The sequence below is a fragment of the Ictidomys tridecemlineatus genome, chromosome 3, assembly GCF_052094955.1.
Source record: "Ictidomys tridecemlineatus isolate mIctTri1 chromosome 3, mIctTri1.hap1, whole genome shotgun sequence".
NCBI classification, from domain to species: Eukaryota; Metazoa; Chordata; class Mammalia; order Rodentia; family Sciuridae; genus Ictidomys; species Ictidomys tridecemlineatus.
This window is the reverse complement of record NC_135479.1, coordinates 25001009-25019146: the sequence shown is the minus strand read 5'-3', so window position 1 is coordinate 25019146 and position 18138 is coordinate 25001009. Positions and strand designations below refer to the sequence as shown.

The 18138-nt window shown below is 44.1% G+C and overlaps 1 protein-coding gene and 1 long non-coding RNA gene across 5 annotated transcripts in view; one reads left to right on the top strand and one right to left on the bottom strand.

Moving 5' to 3' along the window:
- Positions 1-286: 286 nt before the first annotated feature.
- LOC144376063 (uncharacterized) lies at positions 287-12860 on the bottom strand. Its single transcript, XR_013436105.1, has 4 exons — positions 12079-12860; positions 1329-1459; positions 1035-1190; positions 287-792 (listed from the first exon to the last, which is right to left on the bottom strand). It is a non-coding gene; the product is annotated as an uncharacterized LOC144376063 (long non-coding RNA).
- Znf652 (zinc finger protein 652) overlaps positions 12601-18138 on the top strand; it is a 76673-nt gene continuing 71135 nt past the window's right edge. For 2 of the 4 annotated variants that reach the window (XM_078042195.1, XM_078042196.1), the window contains exon 1: positions 12733-13149. The gene's annotated coding sequence lies outside the window, so the exon portion shown is untranslated. Of the gene's footprint in view, positions 12642-12720; positions 13150-18138 lie in introns of those variants that run through there. The other 2 variants (XM_078042198.1, XM_078042199.1) reach the window with 2 other exon arrangements.

Here is an 18138-nt window from a genome sequence, read left to right as displayed (position 1 = left end):
AACCTCTAAGGCCTCTGCCTGCCTGCCTTCTGCTCTCGGTGACCTGAAGAACTTGCAGTGGTGACTCCCTGATGCTTATCAGACACAATTTGAACTTTTGGAGCTATTTTCCAGGACCCTCCCACACATTTCTCACTCTTATTACATAACAGTGTCCCTCCCCATCCCCAAGACAGGAGCATTTGTATTGTAACTCTTCACATGTGAACAAGAAGGAACACCTGTTTGTTTGTTTTTCTTTTAATGTCTGGTATTATTTTATTTTTATTTTTTTAAATTTTTATAGTTGTAGATGGACAGCATACATTTATTTTGTTTTTTTGTGGTGCTGAGGACTGAACCCAGTGCCTCACACATGTCAGCAAGTGCTCTGCCACTGAGCTACAGCCCAGCCCTGCAACACCTGTTTTAAAGGAATAATTTTCATGTTTATCATTGATTTATTGAACAGCTCCTACATACCAGGCACTGTGACAGGTACTAACACAGCTCTTTTGGTGACTGAGAGAGACAGGCCTCCTGCTCTGGGGGAGCCCATGATCTAGTAGGGAAGACAAACACTAATGATTGAAATAGAAGGTAGTGAAAAGACATACAGGGCAACATGTGGAGTCCCTGAGAGTCCTGATGAGCTTGGCTTTGGGTTCTTCACACTGTCGCAGATCATACCTTGCTGGGGAGAAATGTAGAATGTTCCAACAGGATATCCACATGGCAAGGCCCAGAAGGCACTGGTTGCCAGTCTGTTCTACCCCTATGGGTAAGGTCTCTCCCTTCCTGAATTCCTGTCCTCTGGAAGTGGCATAGAAATCAGGGACAGAATTTAGAATCTAAGAAATCCACATTAAAACAAACCCTTTGGACAATGAAATTATGAGAGGCTACAAAAGCTACTCAGAATTTCACCGTGTTAGGAAATACCAGCCCAGAGCACCTCCCCTGAAAGTAGCCATCATTCAAGATGTGAAATCTACTCTCCTCTGTTCTGACTAAACTGCGGTGACAGGTGGAGCGGCAGTGTTTCTGAGACTCACCCACGAAGAAAGCCTCTGACCCTTCGCATGCAGTTGTTTAATGGAGAGTCAGAGTTTAACCACTCTAATTGAAAAAAAAAAAAAAAAAAAAGCCTTCCAACTCTTTAACCAAGGAGAGATGCCCGAAATTCCACCCTCTTGCTCGTCTGCCATTGCCTGTGGAATGGAGAAAACAAGGCCAGGTTATATTGCCTTGTATATTCTCTACTCCAAATGCTCCATAAAAACTCTTATAAAACTGACATAAAAAGGCTTTGTGGGACTGGGTTTGTGGCTCAGCGGTACGGCACTCACCTAGCACATGTGGGGGCGCTGGGTTTGAGCCTCAGCACCACATAAATAAAATAAAGGGCTGGGGATGTGGCTCAAGCGGTAGCGCGCTCGCCTGGCATGCGCCGGGCACTGGGTTCGATCCTCAGCACCACCTAAAAATAAAAAAATAAAGATGTTGTGTCCACCAAAAACTAAAAAATAAATATTAAAAAAATTATATCTCTTAAAAAATAAATAAAATAAAGGTACTGTGACCAACTACAACTAAAAAAAAAAAAACCTTTTGTATGGATGATCCTCATTTTCTCAAGTGTCAACATCCCATATGAACATTTTTTAGAGGGTGGATGGTGATTGGAGAACAGATAAAGGGCTCAGACATGCTGACCCAAAGCCTCCCAGAGCTGTCCTGTGGCACTCTCCTAAGTGGGAGTATTCTCACCCACCTGTTGCTTCTGTCACCAAGGCACATTGGCCCCAGGTGGAACATTCCTGGTGGTGGAACTGGGATGGATCCCAAGTATGCCAGGGGAGACAGCACTATGCATATGAAGCATAGCTTTCAAATGTTCCTTTTTAGGTGTGCCTGGCAAAAGTGAAAGTGACTCAGGCTCCACGGTGAGAGAGGCATCAGAGAAATAAAGCGTTCAAAGCCTGCTGCCCTAAGTGCTTGGAAATTTCCTAAATCAAAGGGCAAATCTCTACAAAGCAAGAAAAGTTCTTCCTTCCTCCTTTGTTTTCCTTCCTTCCTTCCTTCCTCTCCCCCACCCTTCTTTTTTACTAGGGGGGGGGCTCCTGGGGATTGAACTCAGGGGCACTCAACCCCTGAGCCACATCCCCAGCCCTATTTTGTATTTTCTTTAGAGACAGGGTCTCACTGAGTTGCTCAGCCATTGCTGAGGCTGGTTTTGAACTTGTGATCCTCCTGTCCGGCTTCCCCCTTGCTTCTTATCCTCCCTTCCTTCTTGGTTTCCTGTGTTTCCCCTTTACTCTTTCAGCCTCCACCCAACCATCCTGTCAGTTGAAGTGTTACCCACTTCATGCCACCTCTACCATGTAGTCAAGCTCCAGTTTCAAGCTCCAACTCTTTCTCTGAATTTCTACTTAATTACATCAAATTGTGCAGATTGATTATACCCTGTCTCTTATTCTCCAGCTATACAACATGCATGAGTCTTGTCTCCCTAACCAGTTTGCAAAATATCTAGAGGGCTGAGACCATGCTTTATTTTACATTTGTACTGAGGATTGAACAACCCAGTGGCACTGCACCTTGGAGCTCCATCCCCAGCCCTTTTAGTTTTTTTGTTTGGAGACAGTGTCTTGCTAAATAAATTGCTGATGGGTCTTATTAAGGTGTTTAGGCTGGCCTTGAACTTTTGATCCTCCTTGCATCTATTTCCCAAGTCACTGAGATTACAGGCATGAACTACTGTACCTGGCCATGCCTTACATTTTAAAGTCCCTCAGAACACTGAGTACAGGGACATATACATAACAGGCTTTTATTGAGACCTTTATTTGCTTTTCTCTTCTCATTAAACTTGAGAGAATTCACACTGAAGAAAACATTCAGAGCCATAAAAAATGGACATCAGTCTTTATGGGATGGAGTAACTAACCACCCTATACATCAAAAGATTCCTTCTGGGACATCCCCATCTCTGGATATGTCCATGGGAGAGTCCTCAGGGGAGTTTTAAAGTTTTAAAGGACACCTTACCCAATACTCAAGCACCGAATGTAGTGACCGTGGGAAAACCTTTGCTTCAGATGATACCCAACATTAGCACACACTTTAGAGAGAAACTGTGAATACAAGGAATGTGGGAAAGTCTCCTCTAGGATCTTCACCAACCAGCACCAGAGAAGTCACCTGAGAGTAACAAGCAATCTCTATGCTGGGGACATAAAGAGGTGAGAAGCAGACATGGCTCTTAGCATCATGAAGCTTGCCTCTAGACCCGTTCCCCAGTCGAAGAGATGGAGACGTGGAGAGGAAGCACTATATACCGTGGGAACAGGTGGAATATCACACTTTGATAAGCACCTTTTTCTTCTTTGAAATGGAAGCATCCCATGTCTGGTTTTCTTTGTCCTCATGTCTCACTAGGGAAGGGAAGGGACAGTTCACTCAGGGCATGCCACTGATGGAGAAGGGGGGCCAGAGGGCAGTATTACTGGTCCAGGGCACACTGGCAGTCAGGATAAGAGCTCTAGTGCCTGAGGAACCTTCATTTGATGTGCTGGGGACCATGCTGGGTATGAAAGAAGCCCAAAGATGAAAAGCATATAGTCCAGGCAGGGAATAGATAGGTCTTTAAAATATATAACTGCTGCTTTAACAGGAATGGATACAAAAATGCAGCAGGGGTACAGGGAAAGCAGTCCCAAGGCCCTCCAGGGGCAAGTAGGAAAGGTTTCCCAGAGGAGGCATTGTTTGAGCTGAGACATAAAGAATAAGGAGTGTGCCAGACAAACAAGTAAGGAGAGGTGTTCCAGGTGGAAGACACAGTACCCCTAAAGGCAAGGAAGTCAGAAAGGGCACGGTCTCTTGAGGATGCTGGCGATGTTCTATTTGTAAAGCACAGGGGAGCCAGGGGAGATGAGACCAGTTAGGCAGTTAGGCAAGGACCAGATGGCACAAGGCCCTGATTGTCCTGCAAAGAAGCTCAGATTTCCTTCTAATCAGTGGGGAGCTGTATTCATTTCCTCCCTCTGCTGTAAGAAATCACCAAGAATCTAGTGGCTTAAAACAACACAAACATATTATCGTCCAGTTCTGGAGGTCACTCACTGGGCTAAAATTGAGGTGTTGGCAGGGTTGTTCCAGAAGAAACAGAGCCCTTCTGGAGGATGGGACAGAGAATCAGTTCTTTGCCTCTTTCTGCTTCTAAGGTGGTGGTGGGAACATGCTTTTTGGTTCAAGTTCAACTTCATCTTCAAAGCAGCAATCATACAACTTAACTTCTGTGCCTGTAGTCACATCTTCTTCTCTGATTCCAACACTCCTGAATGCCCTTTTCTAAAGACCCTTATAATTACACTGGGCTCACCAGGTAATGCAGGCTAATCTCTGCATCTCTTAAATTTAAACACATTAGCAAAGTCTTGTTAGCCATATTCACAGGTTTCAGAGATTCAGGTGTGGGCATCTTGGGGACCATTATTCTGCTCACCACAGGAGCCACTAAAGAATTCTGAGCAGAAGCATGATGTAATAGAATTGGAGTGCTGTTTAGTATAGCACTGTTGTTATAGATCTAGTGCAGGAATCTGACCACCCAGGATCAATCCTGACTCTGCCACTTAACAGCTAGGTGACCTTATATCATCTCCTACTTACTTTCTCTGTGGCTTGGTTTCTTCTTCTCTAAAACAGGAATATCTACTTTATTCCTAGCTGGAAGGATTGTATGGGATAACAGAGGTGACACTTAGGACAGCAGCACCTCTTGGTGCTCAGTAAGTGCTAAAAACCGAGACCTGGTCAGAAGATATTCTACTCAATGTCATGCAGAGCAGAACCAAGTTTCTTACGGGACTGGCATTATAGAGAAGGAGGTATCCAGGCATCAGGGAGTTTTGGGCACAGAGGAACACATGTGGCCACTCTGATTGGCACTGCACTGCTCAGGACAACACTCACCTGCTTGGGGCTGGGGCTGTAACTCAGTGGCAGAGCACTTGCCTAACATGGGTAAGGTGCTGGGTTTGATCCTTAGTACCACATAAAAATAAGCAAATACAGACATTCTTTCCATCTACAACTACAAAAGTATTTTTAAAAAAAGAAAGAAAAAGAAAAAAAAAAAAAACAAGGGGGGCTTGGGCTGTTGTTGTGGCTCAGTGGTAGAGCGCTTGCCTTGCATATGTGAGGCACTGGGTTTGATCCTCAGCACCACATTAAAAAATAAATAAGTAAAATAAGGGTGTTGTATCCATCTGCAACTAAAAACATTAAAAAAATGAATCAAGGGCTAGAATCTATTCTATCTATCCCCGTTTCATGGTGGGATTAGAGTATATTTATTTTAAACTTCCTTTCCTGAGATTTCCAAAACAACTTCTTGGCTTGACAACAACTTCTTGGGGCCAGTTAAAGACCTGGCACATCTTACCCAGGCACCCAGTGTGATGATGAGTGTGCTTCTCGGAGTCTGTGGACACCTGGCTCTAGCTCCCTTCCTTCCCTAATACATGTTTTCTGTGCCCATTTTTTAGTTAGTATGGATGAACCTGTTATTTTTTTCTCTAGAGAATTCCCAGGAGTGGATATGAATCTCCTAGTGGTTTACCTGCAGGCAATGTTGCCAGATAAAACAGAAGACACCCAGTTAAACTTGACTCTCAGATAAACAATGAATAATTTTAATGTAAGTATATCCCAAATATTACTATGGGTTGAATAGTACTTTGTTAGCCAGATTATTTAATTAACCAGAACATTCCATTCTCCAGCTTCTGCACTGAATACTTTACTGTGTGTTCTCTTATGCAATCAACAAGGTAGATTGGTTTTCAATCTCTGAAAGTTCTAGTTCCTTCTTACAGACGACTTTGTAGTAACACAAGGAAGAGAGGGAAGGCTACAGTTCAAGGGAGATGGTGAAGATCTCAGGGACAGAAGAGTGGGACTGGCCCCGTTCCTTTCATGACACAGGTTCTTCTGTTGCCCAACTCTGTTTTTCATGATATAAATTCAGACAAATACAGCTCCTGCTCTGGATCTCACCTGCCTCTTTATTAGTGGGGAGCATCATCCCTGCTCCCCATGATCTACCTACCCTCAGGATACTCGTTCTGTTGGAGTATATTGAGATTTTGTTGTTGCTCTTTTATTTTTTAAAAGGTGCTATACAATGCATGCTGTGTATTGCTGTCTTTGAAACCTGGCTAGAGCAACAGTGACAACTGTCACCACCTATGGGATGTGCACAGAAGTCTGTTCTTGGATTGGGTGCATATAATTTGTAGTAACTACTGTTTTGTTGTTGTTGTTTTCAGGAGCATTTAACCTCTAAGTCACAACTCCAACACTTTTTTTATATTTTATTTACAGACAGGGTCTTCCTGCGTTGCCTAGGGCCTTGCTAAGTTTCTGAAGCTGGTTTTGAACTCACAATCCTCCTGCCTCAGCCTCTCGAGCTGCTGGGATTACAAGCGTGCATCACTGCACCGGGGTTGTAGTAACCCCTGTTATAGTCGAGTCTGCCAAGCTTGTTTCTCTGGGCATGAGTTTTGCTCAGGTTTTTGCTCCCAGGTTCCTTCCCCTGCAACTCCTCCAAACTAGGAAAACGGAAACAAAAACAGACAAATAAAAAACCCTCCTCTTTTTACTTCCCTCCAGAGTTCTTTCTAAATTTCCCTCCTTGGGCTCAGAGAGTTTGAAGGCTGTCAGCCCCGAGCTAGTCACAGGGCCAGAGGTGGCTCTTCTCTGCTGCATAATGTTCAGCTGTGCTGTCAGATGGGACTTGAGTGGTCACATCAAAATTGTTTAGGCGTCTTGTGGTGGCAATTTCTACCTGCTATACTTTCAGATTTTAAATAATGCAAAAGATTCTAACAGTTTATGAAGCCCTAACGAAACCCTGAATTTTACTCCTGTGAAAAAGAATGAAGCTTCCCAGCCGAGGACAGCAGACCTTGAGAACTGGCAATGGGATGCTCGGGGTCCTCAGGTGCACAAGGATCTCTTTGTCCTCTCACACCCCCACTAACTTTTTAGGAAAAGGTGTCCCCTCAGGGCCAGGGGAACTAATGACTTAATGCCTAAAATCTCTAGGAACAACTTGCTCCAGATAAGGTCTCATTATCTTTAATTATTATTATTATTGTTATTATTGTTATTAACCCGACTCCTATGAAAAGCTGCCACAGCTTTGTTAATGACCTGAGGTCAGGGGTTTAATTAATACTGTCTCTGAATGTCGAACCCTCAGGCACCATGTTTCGGCCCCCACATCCCCACTTCTGGGCTCTGCCTCCTCCGACTCTGCCCACAGAAGCCCTACTCTGGATGATCCTCTCAGCTCCTCCCCAAGGCCTCCATCATTCCTGCTCCTGCCAACCACTCCTCCTCCCCTTCCAGTCCCTCTGCTTCCCCACCACCTCCACAGACCTCCCCTTGACTTTCCCTTAATTTTTCTGCAGGTACCTAGTTCCCCCACTCCAAACGGTTCTTGAAAGCCAAGACTTTTGGGGGTCATGGAAGCTAGGAGAGGGACCCCCAAGTCCTACCCCTCTCCCAGCAGCCCCCGTTCCCACACTGCTTTACCAGGTCTCCCATCCCACCTTCATGAGAATCCCAGGGCTGTGCCTTGGGTGGTGAGGCCGGTTGGGTGGGTTGGCTGGTTTAGTGTTACAGAGTTTGGCACTCACTCCCAGCCCTGTGCAGCTGCCCTCTTTAATTAATTAATTCCATTTTTTAAAAAAACCATCTCAATTGGACCTCAGTGCATGCCTCTGGGGCATATGTCACATCAATTACAGACAACAATTAAGCGTGCTGCCTAAAAGAATCTGTGAGCGTCTTTGAAGACTCACACACACCTTGGGCCTTACTGCCTTGGATCTCGCTGCAATAGACAGACAGAGGCAGAACCCTTAAGGGAGGAACTGGGCTGCCAGCAGTTTACTTAAAAATAGGAAGATGTTCTTTCCCTCAGGTCCCAGCTCTGCTAACCCCAGGGTTCCTTTCTGCTTTTGCTTAGATATCCAGGAAACTAAGGTATTACAGGTGGGGTGATAGTGGCCTCATTTCTCTACGATGGGACTATATGTCTCCCAAATTTAAAAGTCCACCTAACTGGCTATCTGGCATGAGTAAGGATGACTTGCAAGCCTGCTAAAGACCGGATGGGTATTGAGTCCATTATCTCAGTGGAATCCATGGGAGTGCAGGGTAACTGACGTTTTCCTCACAGAGGTTTAAATTCAGGAAATGGCTGAAGATGTTGCTGGAGGGCAGAGATGATTTCTTAATGGCCTTTGATTCACCTTGTGATCCCTTACATTTGGTAGATGCTCAGGGAAGTTCATACAACATTAAAGACAAGGAAGTAAATTCACAGTGCAGTTACAAATATTTTTCCATATGCAAAAAAGCAAGCAGGCAAAATGGGACTGGCCCCAAACCTTAGTCTTATTAACACTATCCTTTCTACTCCCCTGGAATTACAAGAACATCAATAGACTAGGTGAACGTGCCTTGCCTTATCTATTTAGCTAATTTGTTTATTGGCATGTGTGATTCAACTGTAAATCACTTTGTCCTTTTATGTTTGCCAGCAAAAGGGTTGTCCATTTGAATCCAAACTTTCAGAGGTCAGAGACCACATCTGTTTAATTTGCTTTGTATGGTATCCAGCAAAGGGCTGAAGTATAGTGTCACAGAGAAGTCCTGGACTTGGACCCAGAAATCAAAGTTTTGGTTCTGGCCACTGACCTTTAAGATCAGACTTCCCCCCAGCCCCTGTAGGGATGGAACCCAGGGCCTGGGGCATGCTAAGCAAATGTTCTATAACAGGTCTGCACCCCAAGGCCCAGGGCTTCATTTTTATTGGCTGCTGAAAAAAAAACCAACATTTTCTGTCCTTCCTACCTTACAGGGTTGAGGGAAGGGTTAAATGAAATAACTCAGGAGAAAAACTTGTAAAGATTGTCACATCTTGTGTGGGGGTTGCGGTGCGGGGAGAGTGAGTAACTAAAGATTGAACCCCAGGGAATTTTACCACTGAGCTACATCTCCAACTCTCCATCTCACCCCATCCCACTTTTTTTTTTTTTTTTTAAATTGAGATAGGATCTTGCAAAGTTACTGAGGCTGGCCTTGAACTTGCGATCCTCCAGCCTCAGCCTCCTGAGTTGCTGGGATTACAGGTGTATATCACTGTACCAGCATAAATATGGTTTTCAAAAAATTATAAAGTGCACTTTGATTATAAGGATACAGAGTAATTAAAATTCGAAGTCTGAGATGTTTCTTTTTTTTTTTTTAAACAGAAAGAGAGCGACAGAGAAAGAGAGAATATTTTAATATTTATTTTTTAGTTATTGGCGGACACAACATCTTTGTTTGTATGTGGTGCTGAGGTTCGAACCCGGGCCGCACGCTCGCACGCACGCCAGGCGAGCTCGCTACCATTTGAGCCACATCTCCAGCCCCCGGAGATGTTTCAAAGGGAGAAACAGATGCACAGGGAATACAGCTGCAGGGTATGGCCCCAGACTATGCTGCTATGCCAGCTGTCAGGAGAAGGGGGTATTATTAAGGTGGAAGGAAGCTACAGCTAAAACCAAACTTTCCACCTACATGACACTGGCTTTTCCAACAGCCTCCTTATCTCTACAGCTACATTAATGTATCCTGCATTTTTAGTGGATTCTCTTTGTTTCTTCTAGACTATCCTGGAATTTAACTTTTCACTAAAATTCAAGTGGGGCTAGTGGGAGGTGTGAGGGAACAGAGTGAAGGTATACATGGCCATGGCCCTTCAAGAATGGGTATACACATACACTGTGTAAGTGTACATGTCCACATACAAACCTTATGGCTGAAAAGACAAGAAAGTTCAGCTTTCTGAGCTGTCTCTGGACATTATCACTTAGAGAAATGAGAAAAAAGTGAGTAAAAAGGGGGACTCTAGGAAAGCTTTATCTATTCTATAAAAGCGACTGTTTACTGTAGGGAAGGGCTTAGGGGTGAGAATTGAATAGTGATTCTTAGGCAAGAATAGAATTGCGATATATGAATGAACACAGTCATTCTCTAGAGTAAAATCCTAGGTATCAGATCTAGAGGATCATATAGTCCCCTCTTTTTACAAAGCCTAAAGGGTGAAATGATTGAGCAAAGGTCATGACCAGGACTCTGACTCCAAGTTGGTATTGTAGAATGGGGTGTATCAGTCGATAGGCAAACAAAGTCAGAGGTACTGTCCTTATATAAGTACAGGTGGTAAGAACTATGTTCCACTGAGGATACAGCCCTGGAAACTTAGCAATGAGGAAACGCAATGAGCAGGGAGCTCATTATCAGTCTAACCAGTTCACTTTATAGGAGCCAGATAGCTCTGCTACTGTTGAAATTACATGTATGAACATTTTAAGGAATCTCAAAGTGTACAGAACTTTTCAATGCAATGTTTTTAGTTAAAAAATGGGGTCTTCTGGTTTCTACCCACTGTCTTAGTGAAAAAAAGTTAGTGAAGAACTATCCAAGGCCAGGATACCAAAATGACAGAAGCCTGATCTTCCAATAAGGTCAGATGTGAGTGCTAAATGTTGATTAATGTCAAGCTACAGTGTCAACAGCTAGCTGATGAAGGGAGGCCCTGGAACTAGCCCTCTTCCTCTGATGTGTTGAATTGGTAACACTGTTGGCAGCCCTCTCCCTGTGGTGGGTGGATGGAAAAGAGCTAGAGAACAGAGGAACTGGAATCTCTAAAAAGGGACCTTGCTAGATAGCCCTGAGGCCCAAAGCCTCCCAAAGTTTCACAGGGGCAAGAGAGAGGGAAGGAAGGGGTAAAAATTAAATAAAGAAGATGCAGAAGTAGATTTGAATGTTAGAATTATTTTTACTATTTGTTAAGAACACTTATTTTCATTCCAAAAGATGTAGCAATTTTATCAGACCCTCTGAAAGACTAGCCCATTGGGAATCAGGAAACCCTGGTCTGGCTCCTTTTGTTTACTAGGTTGGATAATTTTGGCTGAACCATTAAAACATTCCTGGTCTGAACTTCCTTCATTGGAAATTATACCTGTCCTCTCTGACTTGCAGGATTATTAGGAGATCTGATGAAATGATAGGCATAACCTCCCTGCAAAAGCCACGAAGCACTCTTCAAATGCAAAGTAATATTATTACTATTGCAATAACTAGCAGTCCTTCAGAGAGTCATAGCACTTGGAAGGTCACTTTGTTCTTTGGCCATCACTCTGCATAACCCTCTTCCAAGCAGGATACTCTGATCTTGGTGGCGGGGGAGGGGGGCAATGGATCAAGTGTCCAAATAGACATCTCAAACATTCTGGGTTCACCAACCCCCACAGGCACCAATTTCTTTCTTACATTGCATTACAATCTCTCCTTTTATTACTTACACTTAATTCCTCCTGTTCTGCCTGATGATTTTTTTAGCTATCTGATGAAATATAATTTTTAGTGTTAATCCAGTAAAATACTCACTACTGAAGAAAATGACCAAAAGTTGCCAAAAGTATGATCCCTGGAGTCTGAAGTTCAAGTGTAATAAAAGCCAAGCATCTGTTTTTGGAAAGGGCCAAGGATGGAGTCAGCTCTTGGACCCCTTTATTTGTAAAGTTTCAATCTCTTCCTTGACTTTGTCTGGACTCAGGTCATTTAACTCCCTGCAGGATTTTTTTTGGGGTGTTCTGTTTTGAAGAAAAGTAGCTGTACCTGTACTGAAAATGTTTACATGTTACTGAGGTCGGCTTTAAAGCAATAACATTAGTTGTGTGCTTTTAATAAGCAAGGAGTTTCAATTAAGATATGACTGGACAACTTCTGGGAAGTTTGATTTATGGTGGGAGAGGGTCATCCTGACCTCAGGGTTATTGCCTTGGTCTTTTCTAACTTGGACCTTCAGCTTGCCAAATCATTTCCTCTCCCTGTACCCTACACACTTTCAATTATGGGCACTCTCTCTTGGCTCTGAACTTGGATAAACGCTACCTTGTTAGCTAATAGCATCATTAATTATATTAATGATTAATAGCTAATTAGTCATAATGCTGTAATACTTACAATGGAGATTTCCTTTCTTGCAGCATCTCTGGGTCTCCGGCACACACAGCTTTCCCTATTCCTGACTATAGGACTAATGCAGCTCTAAACCTGTTTTTCTGACCACCCTGGCAATCTTTAAGTTGCTTCAGTTTTTATTAACCAACCCAGTCATCTCATGAACGATCACTACTGCTCGTATCTTGTATCTTGTTATTTCTGTCCTGTCATTAACTGCCCTCCAGTAATGAGGCCAGCAATCAAGTTTTAAATTTTTATTCTATAAGCGCTTTTACTTCCACTCGGCCCATTTTTCTATTTTTGCCCCTATTTTCACTTTACCTTTCCCTAATCCCAATTTCGTGGAATCGCACACTGCCAGCACACAACTCCCTCCTACTCTGCATTTCGGCTTCCTTTCAGCAACCACGCCCCCCGACCCACGGGGACCAGCACGCATGCGCAGCCCACGCCTTTACCTGGGCGCTCGGGAGTGGGCGGAGTGGGCAAGGGCGGGGGTGGAGCGGATAGTCGGCGGTAATCTGCGCCGCTGAGCGCTCACAATGTGGCAGGAGGGAGAAAAGGTGCGCCAGGGCCGGCCTAAGGGCTGCGCATGCGCGCCGCCGCTCCCCGCAGCCGGGATGCCGGGGGAGGGGGGGGCGAGCGGAGGGAGGTATCGGGATCCCTGCCGGGCGGGGGGGCCGGCGAGCGCAGGGGCCTCGGGCACGCGCGCGCGCTCTCTCGCCTCCCTCCCTGCCCCCCCTCTCGCACACACATCCACACACGCACACCCCCCTCCTCTGTCGCCCGCCCCGCGCGCCGCCCGCCCCGCCGGCCCCGCTCGCCCTCGCGCGCTCGGAAGGGAGTCGCGAGACGTCGGAGCGGCGGCCACGTAGCGCTGCGGCGGCGGCGGCGGCGGCGGCAGCCGAGGCCGGGTCTGAGGAGCGGCCCTGAGCGCATACGTTGGGCAGGGGGGAGGGGCCGGCCCCGCCGGCGGTGATTACTCGAGCGCCGCGGCTACAGGCCCCCCGCCGCAGGGATGGACCGCCGAGGCAGCGGTCGAGGCGGCGGAGGCGGAGGCGGCCGGCCCGGGTGAGTAAGGGCCCCTTCCCCCGCGCACTCGCCACCGCCGCGGCGGCGCCCCTGGCAGCAGACCTTCCTCTCCGCCGCCCGCCGCGCCGGGCCGGGCTCTGGGGACCGGCTAACGCTGCGCCGAGGCAGCTGCGTGCACTAGGCCGGAGCAGCCCCCATCCGGCGGGGAGGCCCCGGCGCTGCGCTCCTCTGGCACCGAGCTTGGGCCGGGGGCGTCCCGCTCTTGCCCTTTCGCTCCCTCTTTCACGGACCTGGGCTTGGTTGCAGTATTGCAACGAGTCCGCTTGCCTTGAGGCCTGAGGGGAGGCTGGGGTGGCATGGGTTAGCGGGCAGAGGGAAGGTTTGCACCGGTTCTCTTGCGAGCGTTCTCCTGCCCTGCAGCTGGTAGCTTGCACTCACTGCCTTCCCCGCCCTGTGGCTGCGCCCAAACCTCCAGCCCCCAGGAGTATTGTGCCACCAGGGGACAACATGCATCTGATGTACACCCGCCACCAGCAGCCCCACTCTCACCCCAGTGGGTAATGCAGACCTTTCTCCACCCCCACCTCCTCCTCCCCGCCAATCAGGCTCTGCTGAAGAGTCCCAGATCGGAGACACCAAAGGTAGTGACACCCCCGTTACTTCTCCACGTAACATGTTCATTGTCGAGGGATACCTTCTGTACAAATAATAACTGCCCCTCCCTCACCTTGAAGTCTGTCTTAAGGATTTAAGAGCCTGTGTACTCTTTTTTGAAGTGGACCACTCTTTGATCACATCTAGAGAATCCCACCTACCCACCCCCACACACATACAAACGCACACTTCCTGATTGCAGAGCAGCCCCTGTCATCGCGGATCCATTGTGAGAATGGCTTGTGCCAATCAAAGGAATGTGCCTTCGCCTTTGGAGGAGGGTGCTTTCCACAATCTTGTTACAGGATGTTCTTGCGTTTGTCGGTCTTTGATTGTCCTCAGATTGTCCCAGTGTTCAAGCATCATTATTATGGTATTTTCCTCGTGTGTATCTCCTGCGCACCCGCAGCAACACCTAAGTGATGCTTTTCCCCCAGTTCATTAGATACATATGGTGCCGTGGGAATTTTATCCTTTTTGTTGTAATGTTTAACATCTATGGACAAGGTGTAGTATAAAAGTCGGGTGATATTTTGGGATGAAGATCTCTGTTTTTCCAGAGGATGACCAGGCCGGTATTGTTCTGGGAATGGCAACTAGCACATGCTTTGTTGACAACATGTATATGTTTAGGGAAGGAAAGGTGCTGTTGCTGGGATGTGTGGTGAAGGCGAGTGGGGCTGTTCTGTGAGTGGTGCACTGCACTAATTGAGAGCACTCCCAGGTAGCTTAGTTAATTGTGTCTCCACTGTGCACATGTATTTGGATAGACACTGTCTTTAGTATAATTTTGCTTAAAATGTTCACTGCTAAGTTTCAGCAATTCTGGAAATGTTTCTTTCCATGGTTCTTAACCTTTCTTTGGGGTCATGGAAACCTTTAGGGCCCCTTTCTCAGTGAAATAAACACCTAATTTTTTATATGACTATAGTCATCTTGAAGCTGTTCCTGGGATCTCAGATTATGATCCACATTATGCAAAAGTGAAAGGAATTTGAGTTTTGTGTTTTGTTTTTCTTATAAGGATTAGTTACTTTGGCCCTGAGCGGTAAACTACAACAAACATATGTATGTAGCCTTGTGTTTTGTTCTTTGGTTATAGTGAGTTAGGTATTATGTCTCTGTCTTCCCATTAAAAAGGGAATGTGAGTCTTTCAGAAAAAGTTAAAACTAGAGTCAAAATAATTTGTTTAAATGTGACCAATTGATACTGTATGTTCCTGGCATCTCCTTCTAAATGTTACAGATTTTCAGCAGTGAAGTAGTCTGTTTATAATGCCTGCCTGGAATCTTTATGTGCCGGCTAAATTAGATCTGATCTCTTAAAAGGAGGCTTTGTCATACCCATAATAAAGCACCTGCTCTACGATGAGAATTTTTTTCAACTTTGTTAAATATGATTTCATATCTTTATTAAAGGTAATAGTGCCGTCAAAATCATCCATTTAAAAATTTTGTTTTAATGGGAGGATTTTAATTGTAGTTAAGGAATTTGGGCTTCATGTTTGGAGTCTAGAGCTAGGGATGAACTTTGCACCATTCTATCAATAAGATTGTAAATATCAGTTATTTTGCTTAAATTACTCTGTATTCAGCTTTTGTGTTTTAATAATGTTTCAATCAAGGGACATTTATTCTTGTGACAGTGTTAAGATGGGCAGTGATGTTAAATAAGCAGTCCTCAGCTCTCTAGGAGTTTATAATTTTGACAGTATTTTTCATTTTAAGGAATCTGTTTATATTTTCTTTTATTTCTTTTTGCATATTTTGGGGTTCTGAGAGTCTAAGGAATTCATGGTTTTAACTGGCACTTTGGAAGGCGAGATAGGAATCTTGCATAAAACCTGTTCCACACACCTGAAGAATTGCATTTATTTCAATAATTATGAAGTATATCCTGTGAAATTTGAAAACATGCTGAGGTTGCATATTTGCATTTTTATTACCTAATGTAGATGCTTGAAGTGGCTTATATTACAGGTTACATTTTTTTGTTGTTGTTCATGTCACACCTGAAGTTTTACTATCAGAAATTATTTGCCTATGCTAAACCCAAACCATTTCAAAGTTGCAAATATACTATTTTTCTTTGTCAACATAGTATACAGACAGACCATTCAAATCTCAGGGAACGTGTAATTCCTTGGTGTTGTTTTGTAGACCTTCTTCTAACCAATCATTTTCCTAGTTAAAAACCATATGCCCATATAGCAGCTGATCATATAACGCATGTGGCCGTGAGAACAGCATTCTCTCCCTGCCAGCTTCAGGGCTTGGAAGCTGGAAAACAATTGCATAGCAGTGAGATACTTTTTAAGAAGTAGTGGTGCCAGCAGTTCGTCCTCATTAATACAAGCAGCTTGCTTCAGTTTCTCCAACACTCCTCTTCAGACACCCTTCCCTTAGGAGGTTTCAGATCAGCAGCTCCTACTCAAGGGAAACAGCACCTACTCTTTGTGACTGTGGCCTCAAGATCTGATTCAACACCCAGAGCTGTTTCCATTTCTGCTCTAAGTATGGGAAGTACTCTTGTGGTGTGGTAAGAAAATAATTTTCAAGTCTGCAGGGAAAAGAAAGTTGGTTAATAATGCTACTGATGTGATTTTATTTTTGAGTGGCTGAAGTCTGTCAAAGTAAACTATAATGTGAATTGTTAAAAAAAAAGTCGCACTTTTCTCTAGGATTGTAGATAATTTTACCAAAAATGTGAATATACTCATACTCTTGAGTTTCATTTCCCTTGTTTTAAAAAGTCAGTTGAGAGACTCCCCTCACTCCCCAAAAAAAGAAGTGGATGGTCTTCTATTTTGAATCATGTCCTTTTGAACTAGTTATTCGGAAGTAGGTAACTACATCTCTTCATTGATAACTCCTTGGTCTTGTGCTACTGTTTTAGATAGCTATTGTCATCATTTTAGTTGGTTATCACATGAATTAGCCTTGATAGAGGCAAACTGGTGTTGCATTTAGTGTCATTAGCTAAAAGGAGATGGTTCTTTGGAGCCAGGTAAAACTAGCTTTCAATTCGACCTACACCATTTACAGGCTTTATGGCATTGAACATATCACCTTGACTTTTCTGACTTCAGTTTCTCATCAGCAGAATGAAATTTGTTTTGAGGACTTGATATAAATGTTTACGATCTCCTAGCATAGTTCCTGGTGTGTATTCATATTAGGAACTCAACAAATGGTAGAACACAGACACGTCAGAGTGAAACTACAGATCATTTTGGATTAAGACAAGATTTAGAGGTCCGGTGCTATGATTTGGCATTCTTTCATTTGTGCAGATTTGGGATGATGAAAAAATGCAAATATTGGACTTGCAGCATACCTAAGTCTTGCAGGTGTGATGTTTATTGGAACTTTGATTTCTTACTTTATGGATGGTTGAACTTGGGGGAGACAATTAAACATAGCTGCACATTCCTACAGTGTTCACAGGCTGTACTTATTTTAAGCCTATTCAAAGCTTATGTGGTGAAAGAAGTGTTTTGGACGTTAACATATCTCAATGAGTTCTGCGTCTAGAGTTGAATCACGTGCAAAGACTAGTATAAATTTTCATGGTTAATGCAAACTCTAAAGTGCTTAATAGAATCAGTGAAGACATCAGTTGCTTGTTTTAGTTAATCTGTTTATTTATGTAGCAGTTTCATTTCTCTTATAGAATTTCCTTTGCTTTTTTGTGGTTTTGATAATAAACTGTTATTTGGGCTACAGGTTTGAGTGCTTTGTACATTTTTTTTTTTTTTTTTTTTTTTTTAAAGAGAGAGACAGAGAGAGAGAGAGACAGAAAGAGAGAATTTTTTTAATATTTATTTTAGTTTTCGGCGGACACAACATCTTTGTTGGTATGTGGTGCTGAGGATCGAACCCGGGCCGCACGCATGCCAGGCGAGCGCGCTACCGCTTGAGCCACATCCCCAGCCCTGCTTTGTACATTTTTGCTTTGGTGGGGGAAGAAAGGAAATGTAAGGTTTCTTTACCTGTCAGATTTTATTGACTCTGTTTTAGGCCTAAAGATGGTGTTTCTAGCCACTTCTTTTAATCCTAAAGACAGTTTCAGGTAATAAGACATTCCCTTTTTCCTTTTAAAAATATCATTTAAAAGACTAATTACTTTGAAATGTACATTCAATGTATGTAGTTTATGTAGTACATACAACTTTAAAAATAGAATTTCTTTGGATTTATGGAATTAAGTTATTCTGTAATTTTCGAAGCGTTGTGATAAGTCTCTAAGCCCACAAGATTTACCTAAAGACTGTTCAGATAAGGGAGACACATCAGAAATGCCTTAGGATTTATTTCAAAGGAATTTGCTAATCCTTATTTTATTTTACTATTGAGCTATCTAAAGGCTTGCCT